This window comes from Python bivittatus, unplaced genomic scaffold (genome assembly GCF_059951505.1).
Source record: "Python bivittatus isolate LINGU-HERP-01145 unplaced genomic scaffold, Pbiv_v1 ctg000080_np1212, whole genome shotgun sequence".
Lineage (NCBI taxonomy): Eukaryota > Metazoa > Chordata > Lepidosauria > Squamata > Pythonidae > Python > Python bivittatus.
The window spans coordinates 5,361,690-5,376,666 of NW_028277035.1; positions in this window are offsets into that span (position 1 = coordinate 5,361,690).

Genomic DNA, 14,977 nt, shown 5'->3' on the forward strand with positions numbered 1-14,977 from the left:
GTCCAAGTGAATGAAAATGCCCACAGGGTCATCTGGGGGCGTTGATTTAGAGATGAAAAGATGCGTGGAAGAGGAAAGAAAGGACTGTTCATAACGTCACCCTGTTTTTCCAGGCATCTCCTACAGCGCTGAAAGAGGCTGGTTCTCCAACTGTTTGGTGAAGGCAGGCTACCCAGATGGCATTTGAGGCTGCAATATGCAACCTCAGAGAAATCATTTTAGAGATGGGAGAAAGTAAGATGTCCTAGAAGATAAAGCATGGACAAGAGTGTTTGTCTCACAGGGGTGGTTGTCAGAATGGATTAATGTTGAAGCTGACAGAAGGAATATAAGGTGACTGGAAAAGTGGAAATCTCATGAACTCAATTTATTATTCTACCTGAATTGGAAATGTAGGGCTTGTAGCACACTCCTGAATTAGCTGTTCAAGTGGAAATATATCCTGCAACACACTCTTAACTCTTAAACACACAAATGCTTGTGAGAAAGGCAAATTACGATTAATACCAAGGAGCTTTTGGGATAAGGGTATGGCAGGCATCTGTTGCATTCATGGAGGTTTATGATCCCTACCAGGTGTATCCACAGGGCATGATCCAAAAAGTCAAGATGTCAGCTGACTTTTTAATGCGATTGAAGCTCTATCTGTTGTGCATTGCGTGGGAACAAACATAAAAAAACAGGCGGAACTTCAATCACACCATTGTGGCCACCATTTTGACTTTTTTTGATCATGTTCAGCAGAAACCTCTAGTCCCTATGATGGTTGAGAAGAGATGCTCAGAGTTATTTGTAGACATGATTTCTCAGTGCAAAGAAGCTGAAGAAATAAGAGGACTTAAATCTCCATAGTTGAATCCAAAATGACAAAACTAAAACTACAAAGGAAAATTAACTGCATTCTTTAAGAATCTGCTGTAGATCTCAAGCCTCATCTGCTGTCTGACTTTCAGGTGCTTGTATTTTATTGTAGCCATCTTTCTAAAGTCCTTTTTTCTAAAATCACTTTCAAACACTTTCAGTAACTTGTTATTGCAAAGACATTATTCTCTAGTTCTTAAGATCAGCACTCTAGTCTGACTCTAACACTATCTGCATTTGAACATTATTGCAAAGTATGGAGGTCAGAATTGTAGTCAATGTCAATCATATACGTAAAGAGCCATTAGATAAAAAAGAAGGTTACAAATTGTAAAACATAAAAACCTGACAGATTCTTCACCTTCAAAAGAAGTTACTATTTCTTTGTGCAAAAAATAAAATTAAACCTTGGTGCCAGCATGTATGAGGAATAATTTTTTTTACAGAATCTAAGGTGCTACTTTCTGATCCATGGGTTTCAAATGTAAAATTGGGCTGTATCACTGCTTTTGAGGCTTTGCACTATAGACTATGGCAAGAAGAGCTGACTTACTGGAAGTACAACAAAATCAAATCAAATCAAATCTGAATTTTAGTATTTTAATGGTATAGTATTAAACATAGTGTAATATTCAGATAAAATTGACTTTTTTGAAAAATGAAGAGTTATGAATATAACTCAAGTAGATTTTCTGCATGAATAATTTGGTCCTCCCATCACTCTGAATTTGATATTCCTGCTTTATGAGTTGTATCTGACTCTTTCTTCCTTCCATTAAGCTCTTGGTAACTAAATGGGGAATATGACAGGAAACTAGTTAGATGTGTATGGATTCCAAAGGTCTGTGAAATGCCTGACAGGAAGGCTAGAGCCAGCCATTATGCATAATTTTTAAGTGCTGGCATGATTAAACCAACTATGTCCCATCCATCTGTAAGCAGTGGGGTCATACAGTCCCTCATTAAGAATGCAACTAAAAATAATTCTTGCTCCAGATGAAATCCTTGTATCTTTTCTAAAATCTTCATGCTTAGCAAATACGCTTTAGTTTGCAGCAAAAGCATTACACGAAGAAGAGTAGGTGTCGTTAATAATTCAAGAAGTCACAAATGCAAAAGAAAAAGAAACCAACAAAGAAAACCAATTATGAAGCTTTGGGGTATCTTTAGATTTGCCTATCCAAGGCTGGGTCCCTCCAGATACTTGAACTACAAACCTTACCATCCCAAGCTCCCGTGTAGTACTACTGAAGTTCTTGCGAATTGCTGTCTAACACATGGCTTAGTTGGTGTAGTGCAGTGTTGTCCCAACTTGGCCACTTTAAGATGAGTGGACTTCAACTCCCAGAATTCCCCAGCCAGCCATGCTGGCTGGGGAATTCTGGGAGTTGAAGTCCACTCATCTTAAAGTGGCCATGTTTGGACAACACTGGTGTCATGTGTTGTGTGATCACAACCTAATTTAGGGTTTAACATGTTGTGTAAACCTTGTGGAACATTTAATAAGTTAAACAAACCTAGTCTTTGTTTTAACATCTCATAATCAACCTACTTGATTAGATACAGGAAACACCACGGGGGAAGAACTAGCTGACAAACTGCTTCTTGTGCAAGGCCTTTCCAATTTTCTAGTTGCTTTTCTTAGTACTTATTTAAATATGACATTTAAAGCTTCACAAAGGTTATCTGAACTACCCTATTTTGCTTTTAATGGTTTGGAAATCTGCCCCATGAATCTCATTCAGTGTTCTTTAGTTTTGGAAAATCTCATGTGCACATAAACAAATCTTCATATTCTAAGTCGTTTGGAAGAAGTATTAAAGAGAGAGTTGCTTTTAAAAGCTACCACTGCTGCTTTCACTCTGCATTACATAAGCAACATTAAAGATGTATTTACTTTTATTATCAGCTAGGTATATGCATCAACCACAAGATTTTATCTGGATCTAGATTTCTGGGATTCAGACAGCTGCTGAATGTGTTTTGTTGGAAGCTTACAATTCAACTTGGTGCCCAAAGCCAGACCTCCTAACTGCCTTTTATTGGAAAACTACAAAGGGCATTTTTAAAATGGATGGGAATCTATCATGCTGCAAGCAGCATCTTCAAGCATAAACTATACATCCCATAATGCCTTTTGATCTTAATGGTGGGGAGGCTATATCCCAGTTCTTTCTTTGAGGCCACTATAGAAATTATTCTGTAAGAGGGTTTTTAACTAGGACTGTTGTATCTGAATGGCCACAAGGGGGCAGCAAAGAGTCTGGTTTTGTTATGATTCCTTTGCTTCCATCTCACGGTCGTCCAAATTTGTGAAGCCCAGATTTGGTATCTCTACCCTATCTTTCCATTCTTGCAAATCATTCTTCTTTCTACTACATGTTTGCCCCATTTCAGACAATGTAAATGTTAAATAAAGCGTAATATTTCAAGATAAAAAAGCCGTCAGATATAGATCAGACAAACATCCAGCTTTAATTAAATTAATTTCGTTAAAAACTAAGCTCTGAGGTTTAGGAAATAAACTAGGAAACTTAATATTGTTCTCTACTAAAAAAAAAAAAAAAAAGTACAAATGTCTTTGAGCAGAACTTTAAATTCTTGCAGTTGTTAGGTGTGATTTCCTGGCTGAAATGTCATAGCCTGCTTCAACACAATGTCGAATCAAAATATCGGCTATCATTTCTGCCACCTCCAGCTGGCCGACTGAAGCGGTTGGAGCTCTAATTCTAAGCAGCCCAGATGTCGCTAGATTAGAGAAGGCTGATATGAATTCTCTTGATGCTGTTAACTATGGAGAAAAAATATGGGTTTTTTTAGTGTTAAAAAGCCCTGTGACTAACGCTTTTATTTCTCTTTATTCAAAGCAGTTCTTGAAGTACCAAATCATTATTGTGATACATAACCACAAGGATGAAAATATGTGAATAATTTCTACAAATACTTCCTCTCTTCTCTCCTCCTGTATTAAGCACGTCTCCTTGTTTGCCTGGACAAGAACTTAGTAATACAACCAGACGCTAATAAATTTATTTTCTACTTGACTGCTTAATCCCTCAAATGTTAGTACATGGGGAAAATGCATGCTTTGCCATTGTGGGATTTGGGTAATCCATTCACAATGACTGATTTATGAAAAAATAGATGACTTAGGGAGAGCCATCTGATGCAGTTTTGGCTATCCAAGATGGATGGGTAGTTCTGCTCTGGATTCAGCGTCAGACTCCACTTATTTTCGAAGAATGTGCACAGCCACATTTCTGGGCAAGGCATATGTGATCAATATAGAAATTCTTGCCACACCAAGTAAAGGATATTGGGGTTAATGGCTAAGAAAAGCATGCACCAAGGAATAAGGAAATGAGTGGGCCAGGAAGGTTAGATGGTCTTGACTCTTGGCTCTCTTTCTCCATTGAAAAAGGAGATATCCAACTCCATTAGTTGCAGGGTTCCAGATACATTTGCTTAACAAATAGATTGTTCCACATTACTTTCTCAACCTGGGCATTTATTCCATCCCTTTGACCTTTTTTTTTTTTTTTAAAAAAAAAAGCTCAACAAAAGATCTTTCCAAGCTGGGTTTATATCATTTTTACTAGAACCATTTCCTTAGATTTAAATGTCATGTAGACTTTGAAAACCAGATGAAACTGAACTTTCCTTTTCGAAGAAGTGAACAGTGATCCAGGACTAGTTTGCTGTATTACCTCCTAGGTTATTTCTTCTGCTGCCTCTGGATCTTCAGTCACCCACAACTGTGCTAAGGCTGGGTCTCTGACTGGAGAGGCAAAAGAGAGCTGCTAAATCATCCCTCCTGGAGATATGAAACCTCCCCTTCCTCTTTCATTTACTTGACTGTGTCTATCTGATCTGAGCTGAGCTGCAACAGATCCGACACTGATCAATGATGGCAAGGAATGGGGGTTTGCAGTGCTTCTTGGCTGCTACTGGGTGGTCATCCAGAGTTACGCCTCGCATTTTATGCTTGGGAGCCATTTTATATGCTAGGAGCCTTCAAGCATCTGGCTGACATCTGAGCAACGTATTCTGGCAGACAATAAGAATGACATCCTTTGCTCACCCCCTCAGCATCTCATACCAAATCCAAAACATGAACTCTCCAAACATCCCTGCCTTTCGCTGGAAAGAACAGGATGAGAGCAGGGCAGCCCTTTCTTACTGAAAGGTGCTCCCAGTGTCATCTCCTTTTATTTTCTGACATTGCAGAGCTTTGGAAGAGTGATGTGGTTACCAAGGAAACTAGCAAAGAGGTGTACAGGGCTGCCACTTCCCGAAGTGTGGAAAATGCCAGCAATCCACGACCAAGCTCATCTGGCTGGCACTCTGCCAATTAGTGGCAGCTTGACTGTGTGGTTGGTAGGACAAAAGAACATGTTGTGAAGAGGGAGGCCTGTGTGTATGTGTGTGTGTGTGTGTGTGTGTTAGTACAGGAGGGATACAAACCAGCAGCCTCAATATCTGCTTCAGTTAGGAGCCTCTTGGTTTTAGGACAGCAGCCCCAAGGTTAGACCCTCTCAGAAAAACCTCTGCCTTGGGGTACGGATGTCCATTCACCTGAAGGTGGGAGTGAAGGACAGTCAGACGTGCTGCCTTTTTTATGACTCCCATTATGAGAATTCTATTAAGGCTGGTAATTTGCAATAATCAATTTGAAATCATAGTTTGGTTAGTTAATGCACCTTTGGTCAATGCTTCATGGGAATTTAAATTAGTAAGGATGGCTTGTTAAAATATATAGATTCCTAGTTTTTGCCTTTCGAAACAAACCAGCAGCCTCAACATCTGCTTGCAGCTGCCACCCCAGATGTGTACTGTATGTATGAGTGGCTCTTTTGGAATGGTTCAGAGATCTGGGCCACAAAAGAAGTGCCTGCCAGAATAAGAAATGGGATAGAACATTGGGATGAAGAATCTGGCTTGTAACTCAGAAAAGCTTCCTTACTTAAGCCAACTAATCAGCCACCCCCAATCTGGTGACCTCCAGAAGCTGGATTGTAACTCCTACGTTCCCAGCTACCATGGGAGTGCCCGATACCTACTCCAGTAAGGGAGCCATAGTCCCATATAACTCCAGCCTGCCAAGTTGGGCTACGAAAACTGCACTAAACACTCTTAGAAAAATCACCACTTCTTACCTTCAACTCTTCACCAGCACTTAATTATATAGACTAATAAGAGCATAGATACACTGTAGGATTGTTGTGAACATGTCCAGATAATATCAGCCTGTTGCATTCTCAAACTTTCAAGGTATATATTGTATTATAAATGGGTATGCTTTGAATAATCTTAAATGTGTGATAAGGCATATTGGTTAGGCAGCTGAAATGCCATGCCTGGGTTCCTTGTCCATTATTAAATCTCACATTCATCTTAAATGTTGGATGCTTAGAGTGACCAAAAATTAGTGTGCCATAAGCAGAATAGCTTTGCGGTAAGGGGGACAGGTCAGGAGGAAAACGAGGGGACTGTTCCTGTATTCACAGATGAGGCAAGTTTCTAAATATAAATGTTAAAGGTAGAAGGATCATGTGATGATTCAGTATAGGTCAAAAGATGTTTCATTCCTTAAGAATAATTTAATGTTCTTTCTTAAATCTAACATAGTAATGGGTATGCAGGTTTTTTCTATTACTTTTCTCATTTCATTTTTAAGCCACAGTGCAGGTCCATGACAGGAAGAGTGAAAGAATACAAACCCATAGAAAAACCACTGAACGTAGTATCAAAATCCCCGACTGTATTTCTTATGTATTGTTTTTGCTGTAGGAAAATTCAAAGTACTTCCTCATTTGACTATTTTGTACTAAAAAGTTATAGCTGGCACCCTCAGTCCATTACTCCATTAGTTTACTAAGGCTGTACTGATGCCAGTCTTCTATGTGGGCAAACCAAATTCTACTAAAATAAGTGGAAGAATAGAGCAAGTCCATGTTCCTCCTAGCCTCCCTACCGATATGCATGACTCTCTTTTACTTGAACTTCAGGGTGTGTCTTTATTGGCAAGAACAGTTTAAAAAAGAGAAAGAGAGAGAGAGACGGAGAACCCAGTGTTTCATTTAAAGGTGAGGAAGTTCATTCAAGCCCCCATAACACAAGTAATATTTTTCAGGAGGAGGAGAAGCCAGTCAATAAAAAAAAAGCAAATATTTTTTAAAAGAGAAAGAGATGATCTCACTGCAAGTGGGGCTACCTGGCCAAGTAATTAGGAGTGATTATTTACAACCTTGCTACCGTTTTAATGTTGCTTTTGCATCTGTTCGGTGTGCACTTAGAGAACATCCACGGAGGGGAACATCTGTTTTCATCTGCAGTCAAATGCAACATTCCCCAGCCGGAGATCTCCCTACTGTTTCCGTGGGCTTTAATTATGTCTGCTTCTGTACCAGGGTCATCCGCCCTACTGCAGACAAACAGAAGCTGAGGCTTGGCTGGGAGCAGTTGACATAACCTGGTGCTGTTCCGCTTGCCTTTCTTCTGCCTTAATCCCCCTGCTCACAAGAGTAATGCGCAAGTGATGTGCAGATGTCAATTCCACTTTCTGGAGACAGGCAAAAGGAAAAGACACCACAAAGGAAGTGAGAGAGAAGCACTGTAATCAAGGTCTTGCCTCAGCTGACAAGATAAAGTGTAGCGGGGGAAAGAAGGGTCCTCATGAGCGAAGAGGCAGCCCCCAGGGCCTTGTCAATTCCACTCACCAATAAAATCTCTATAGAAATCTGTCAGAAAAATTTGGCCAATGCTGGAAGGAAGCTTTACAATGGTCTCTCTGACACCTTCCCCGTTTGCATACCAGGATCAATGCTGTCCTTAAAGGGAGGTCATTAGATAGGGGAAAGGGGAAGGAGGAGGACTGGATAGCTGAATGACTGAAAGGAAAAAATGTCCCTCGCTGAAACTTCAGAGCTCAAGCAATGGTTGTCTAATTCCTCACTGATACTGTGTAGCCCTAGTGACCCTTTCTCTGATAATTAGAGAATATTTGTTTCTGAAGGATGGCCTCCTGCAGTGAGATATATTTACTTACGCATATCAGCTAAGTGGTGTTTTACTGAATAAAATAGCTTGATTTTGTTTGTCTCTTGTGAACTGGTCTATCTCCCAAGGAAGGGTTAAAACCTCTAGAAACACACCTCTATGCATGATAGGGTGCATTACAAAAATCATTTCATTCCCCCGAACCTCCATTTTTGCCTTTTTAATTGCCAGTAAGCATCAGCCCTTCAAGGTAGACCAAACTAGGAAATCAAAGTCATGCAGGCTAATACTACTTTTATTATAAGGTTACAGTAACAGAATCTTGCAAGTCTGTATGCGCCTCCCCCTTCCCTCCCTTTATCTCATGAGAACTAGGGAGGGTCTTGTATGAGATACTTTCTCAGGTTACAGTTCTGCCCAGAAGAAGGTTTCTTTTCTCTGAGCATCGTCTTGGGAGCAGCTCTTCTTCCTGTTCCTCAAGGTCATTCCTTCTACACATTAAAGTAAAGCAGCACAAGTTGTCACTCTTGGTGACACAAGTCAGCACAAGTTGTGCTTTGAAAATTTATATAGCGTGAGGCTTACTCCATTGCACCTAAGGAGCAAGAGTGGAGGTTAGTGGAGATGAGAAGGAGTGCATACATTCAGTCTCTCCTCTCCCCCAATCACCACCAACTTCCCAGTCTCATTTCTTCCTCTAACCTTAAGTTTTAGAACCCTGGAAAATCAGAATTTTAAAATCTTACAGAAAGCCAGCATGAAGTTCTTCATAGACAATTGCCCATTGTGTCCAGAAACAATGAAGGAGGAGAACTTTGCAAGAAAGAATGACTGCATAAGGCAATATTTTGGCCATTTGGTAATAAAGTTATAAGAAGGGTCGGTGGCTGGGTGATAAAACATGAAGAAGGAGAAGGCCTCTCAGAGGTGCCCTGGTCCTATTCCCAACCTTAAAATCATTCAATCCCAGAAAACGGGCCAAAATCACATTGTTGAAATGCATCCATTTTGCCCCAGAATTTCAGCAGCACAATCTCAAAGTGCAAGGAGTGAAGGGAGAAAACAAGATTTCTGGAGCTCATTCTTGGTATAGGCATTTGTGCGGGTGGGTTTCTAGATTTACCCCCCCCCCTTTTTTTTCTTCCTTCTAAAATAGGATATATAATTAAGAGGCTTTTTAAAAATTCTCCTGGCATACATTCCTCTTCCAGGATACTTGTTACAGGTTTTTTTATGGCTTGAACAATCTTGTTCCATCTTCTTTCCACTTCTACCTTGAGTAGCCCTTTTGTTCTTCATAATCAGTACCTTGGGATTTTGCTCATCTGGGAACTTCAGCAGTTCCTAACTAACAATTGGGTGGTATGTGTGTTATATTTTAAAAAGTACAAATTTAGATGCAGAAACACTGTCTTATTTTGTTTGTTTGCTTGTTTCTCTGCCCATTAACATTTCCAGCCTAAGCAGAGCTGACACTCAAGTTTACTATTACAGAGAATAATGTTAATAAGAGTAGACTGAACAGTAAATAAAAGACCTCCATGTTACATGCACTATTCATTTGTCAATAAGGGTGTAGGAGATTGGTGTTGATGGACCCATCAGCATTTCATCTATTTTAGAAGGTCTCACATTTTTCCACTGGACCTTTTCTAATGTATTGGGGAGCATGCCATAAATTTCCTATATAACATGCTTCACATACATCTAGAGTGGGTTATTGTACATTATGTGGGGGATTCCTTTGAAGTTCATTCAAAAATTTCAGCTCATGCAAAATATAGCTGCAAGAATTCATCACTGATCCAACCTGATGACGTAACATTTCATTTGTCACTGCTGCTCCCACCCCAATAACTCTCCAAACAAATGCCTTCATGCTGATCCAAGGACTGGATAATTATTTTATTTGAAATTTCAGTAGATTTTCCATTCTCTCTCTCTCTCTCTCTCTCTCTTTCCCTCTCCCTCTCTGTCCCTCTTTGTATATATCCTGTTATGTTCCCTCCATTTGTTAGTTGCCTCGCAACTGAAGCTCTCACTAGTGAGCACGCCACAGTCATGTAAGAGCAAGACTGAGCACAATCATATTATCCATTTCTAAATCAGTTTTTTAATGGGCACTAAGGAAAATTTCCTTTTGGCCTTACTGCATGATTACTCCTTCCTTTAAAAAGCAAAGTTCTAGTACATTTTAAAAGGCAAAAATAATTTAGCACAGTACTAAAATATTAGTGATGAATTAGCAGACTTTTTAACATCTATTTTTTATTTTGTTCTGAAACACATCTTCATTTAAGAACATTGGGCAAACATGTCAATATTATTTGAAGAAGTATTTAGTACAAACTTTTAAATGTATGAATAGAATAAAATGGCAGTGATGGAGAAAACCACCAAGAGTGCCAGAGTAAAGGTATGACAACTTACTTACCTAAAGCACATTTTTTGAGAAAAGATTTAAGAGTAGCATCCTGCAAGTGTCTCAGTAGAACTCCTAGTTGATGGAACTTGAGCAACAGTGTGTTGACTTACCGGGGTGTGGCCGCTGCGCATGTTACAGCTACTTGGACCCACAGGTGAGAGCTGAGCACCAAGTGGGGACCAAAGGTGAACAAGCAGCCCTAGAAAGGACATGGCAGACCTGAAGGACCACCATTTATGTTAGCTTGCAAGGAAGTCTCCAGATTAGAAATTCTGATGTGAGTATGCTTGGACTAAAAGTGGATCTGGTTTTTGTGGAATCATGGGCAAACTGTGCCATAACTGATTGGTACCACCCTTACTGTTAGCACAGAATACTGCCTGTGATTTGGATATGACTAAGGAAGATATACAGAACTATATCTTCTGTATCTTATGAAAAAGCATTATGTGGAAGCCTCGATTGACCCAAACCATATGGAAGACTGCAGCCTGGAATGCAAGAGGCATGAGTTATAAAAACCATGAATTAATGAATTGAATTAATGAATGGATGACAGAAAAATAGATATATGTGTGGTTGTGAAACTGAGAGAAAGGAGAAGAACGTAATAGATCTGTAGTCTGGTCTTGTGGAGGTGAGGCAAGGGAATGAAGGTGTAGATTTAATTATGAAAGAAAGGAATAAAATAACCATCAGAAAGTATGAATTGGTATCCTCTGAGCTATTGCAAGGAATGAATGTTTGTTGAAAGAAGCAAAATGACTGCATATGAGAGTGTGCTTCTGCCCACTATGTTATATGGAAGTGAAAGAGAGAGATGTGAGGAGAAAGAAAAGTAAGTTGAATGCAGAGGAAATGGATCCTTCAAGAAGAGCGTATGGTTAAACACAAAAAAATAGAGTCAGGAATATATGGGTGCCAAATAAATGCATACCAAATACAAGAATGAGTGACAGTATGAAAGTACAGTGAGCTGATTTAATGATATGGAAAGAATGAATTATTGATGTTCGAAACAAATACATAAAGGAAGTGCGAATAGACTGAGAGGAAGAGGAAGATTAAAAAAGTTGTGATTGGATGGAATCAATGAGAGAGTGAAAAAGAGAGAGCTGAGAAGTTAAAAGAAGAAAAAGCAGTGTATGAAGCAGTGTATGGGCATGGGAGAAGCAGGGATGCTTTGCAAGGATAAAAACGTATGAAGAAGTATAGTGAATGGTCTTGGCATTAACTAGATTTAGCTATGTTTCCTTTTATTTTATCCTTATCCCTTTGATGTCTTTGGCTTACTATTTCTTACTAATTTTCTATATTTTGCATAATGTTGCTTACCCCAAAAGGAAATTGTATGACAGGTGGGTGGGTAGGTGTGATAGAATGGTGTTATGAAGGCCACGCTCAGGGAGATAAGCATTTCCTCAGCCCCCAGCACGAGTGTGGGAAGTTTAAGAAGATGAGGCTGGCACCACCCTAAGGAATTCACAGTGTTGTGGCTTGCTGGCTTGGGAACTTAGGTTCAGTCTGGAGAGGTTTCTGTCTTGAGACGGAAGCTAATAAACGCAACAGAACTGTATTGCACTGTCTCATGGAGTTCTTTGGGCTGAACCTGACATCAATCTCTCCAGACTGAATCTAACTTCCCAAGCCAGCAAGCCACAACACCGTGAATTCCTTAGGGTGGTGCCAGTCTCATCTTAAACTTCCCACGCTCCTGTTGAGGGCTAAGGAAACGCTTATCTCCCTGAGCGTGGCCTTCATAACACCATTCCATCACAGTAGGTGGGTGGGTAAGATTATTCCATCCATCAAGACTGTAAACCTATTCTGCTCTTTTCCTACTGAAAAAACTGCAGTGAACGAAAGTGAATGAATAAATAACTATTCTATAGCACACATTGAATAGAAAAAGTCTCCCTCTTCCCTAATGATATTTAATAACCTGGTACCCTTGAGATACCTAGAATTATAGCTCCCAGAATTCCTAACTGGGAATTATCTGAGGGTATCAGATTGCAAAAGTTTGACTTAGAAAACAGAAACAAAATTAGGGGGAAAAAAAGATTATTATTCCAGCAAACTTTTCAGCAAGAAGGAAAAACGGGAACTAAATTTTAGGTTTCACTAAGTTTCTAGTTTTTAAACGCTTACAAAATATTTATGGTGCTACCACACAAAATTTTTTTTCTTCACTTCAACAAATTATAAGAAGATTCTCACTGTTAATATGAAATCAGTGGTAATAAAATGAATATTTCAATAAGAGTTGACATCACAAATATATAATCATATACTATAGAACAGTATTTCTCAACCTTGGCAACTTTAAGATGCGTGGACTTCAACTCCCAGAATTCCTCAGCCAGCATGCTGGCTGAGGAATTCTGGGAGTTGAAGTCCACGCATCTTAAAGTTGCCAAAGTTGAGAAACACTGTTCTATAGAATATTAATCCTCATAGGTAGCATGCCAGCACCTTATCTGTACCCCTACTTCATGACACCAACTGGCATTCATGTTTCTGGTGGACCACCTCTGACACTACCATCACTATTAGAATCAGATTAAAATCTGGCCAAGGACTGTTATAACTCAGCTCCATAGTTTCCCCCTACTGTTATATTAACAGAACAGAGAGAGGAAACATATATGCCCCTTTTGAAATAAATATTAATAGTTAATAGTTGAACTTTCTGTAGAAATATTTTCAGAAAAACAGTGGTAAGGGAAATAAGTAGAAATGAGAACAACACCTAGAACCCTTCAAATGCTTCATCAGCTGTACACACAAAATCAATATAAATACCTTTCACGTGGCTTTAACATTCGCCACAAGATGGCTCCCTGTACACTACTTTTAACAGCCCGTTTACTCTCTCCAGGTGACTAAACACGCCGTATCCATGGAAGAGAAGTCAAAACGATCTGCCTGTCTCAAAAACAAGCCTGGGAAACAACTGAGTTTTATATTTTCAAAAATGAGGGCATCAGAGGTCATGCCATTTTCTCTTTTCCTGGACAGGAACATATAAAGCTAGGGTCCCTGGGCATTGATAATTTCATGCCTTGATTATTATAATATGCTCAATGTGCCTTTTCAAAGCCACGTGCTTAAAAAGTGTGAGATCTATCAATGGGAGCAGGATAAACAGGTCAGGAGCCAAATGTTGTTTTTAATCATTTCAAAACTTCTGAGAAATTTTTAAACACAGATTTGAGATGGCAGCTGTTGATTTCTTATTGTCAGAAAGAATGGTATTGCCCTGATACAAAGTGCAGGGCTAATTCTACTCTAAAGACCTTGAATATTGTTTCATCTAAACAAATAGGGGCGGTCTTAGTTGAAAAGCTTGAAAATAATGTTTAAAATCGGGTATACTGTACTTAATCTTCTACCCTCATTTTATTTGTATTGGCTGCCTTCCCTAATGCTTGGATTTTCAGAATTAAATATAAATGAAGGTACCGTTCTTTGTAATGTACAAAACCAAAGAAGGGGCAATGGAATTGGGAATGTTTGCATCCCAAACAGATTCTGAGGAAGAAAGTCATTTTAATTGCAGCTATTCTACTGAACAGCAATCCTGAAAACAGTTGTCCTGATTTAAATTCCATTTTAATCTCAGGAAGACGCATGTCATAATTACTGTATTTAATTGGTGTCAGTCCTCTTTAATAATTTCTCCTAAATCCACCTGGACTAATATGAAGTCCAGGAACTTCTTTGAGATGTTTTGTGTGATTCTTTATCAATATCAATTAGTTAATTTATTAAAGGATAATCTATCCAAATTAACTTCTAACCCTCCTACTGCATGAAATTTATGCATGCAGTTAAGATAAATCTCTGACTAGATTTTAAAGAAAAATAGACATATCATCTACAAACACATTAGTTACATGGTGTTTCTAGTTTTATATTAAGAACCTGAATGTTCTCATTTTTCCTAATATTATATGCTAACACTTCTATAATAAAATTGCCAGAATTGTTGGTTTTGTTTGGAATACCTATTTATTTGGGGGGGAAAGTCTTTATCTGAAGTACTAATGATAATTGTAGCTTGTGCTGATGAATATGACTGATTAATTGTAGAAATAGTATTAATTATTATTAATATTGTGAATTAATCAGTGATATTCATCAGCACAATTATTTCTATATTAATTATAGAAATAATATATATTAATTATAGGAATAATATTATATTGAAATACCATTTCCAACAGCACATTTTTAAAGACTCTGAGCAGTATACAGCAAAAGGTTGACAAACAAAGCAAAATATAGAAAGAAAATATCACCAACATACAATAGCATACTGTTAATTGTGGTACCCCACAGTCAGTCCAAATCAAAGGGTATGCTTCAACAGAATGGTCTTTAAGGTTTTGTGAAATACAAGAAGGGTCAAGCCCAAATGAGGAAAGTGTATTGCAGACTGTGAGGGTTACTAATCTTCTCAGAAAAGGTCTGTCTTTTGGTTCATATCCCATCTACCTTTTGGGGGGTGGCACCCTCAGCAGGCTGTCCCATGATGTTTGGACTGGACAAGCAGAGTCATATCTGACAAGATGGTTCCTGATACTCCACTGCTGTGCTGCACAGGGTTTTATTGGTAACAATCAGAACCTTGAAATGAGATCATAAGGTTACTGGCAACTGATGCAATGACCCTAAAAGTGGTATTAT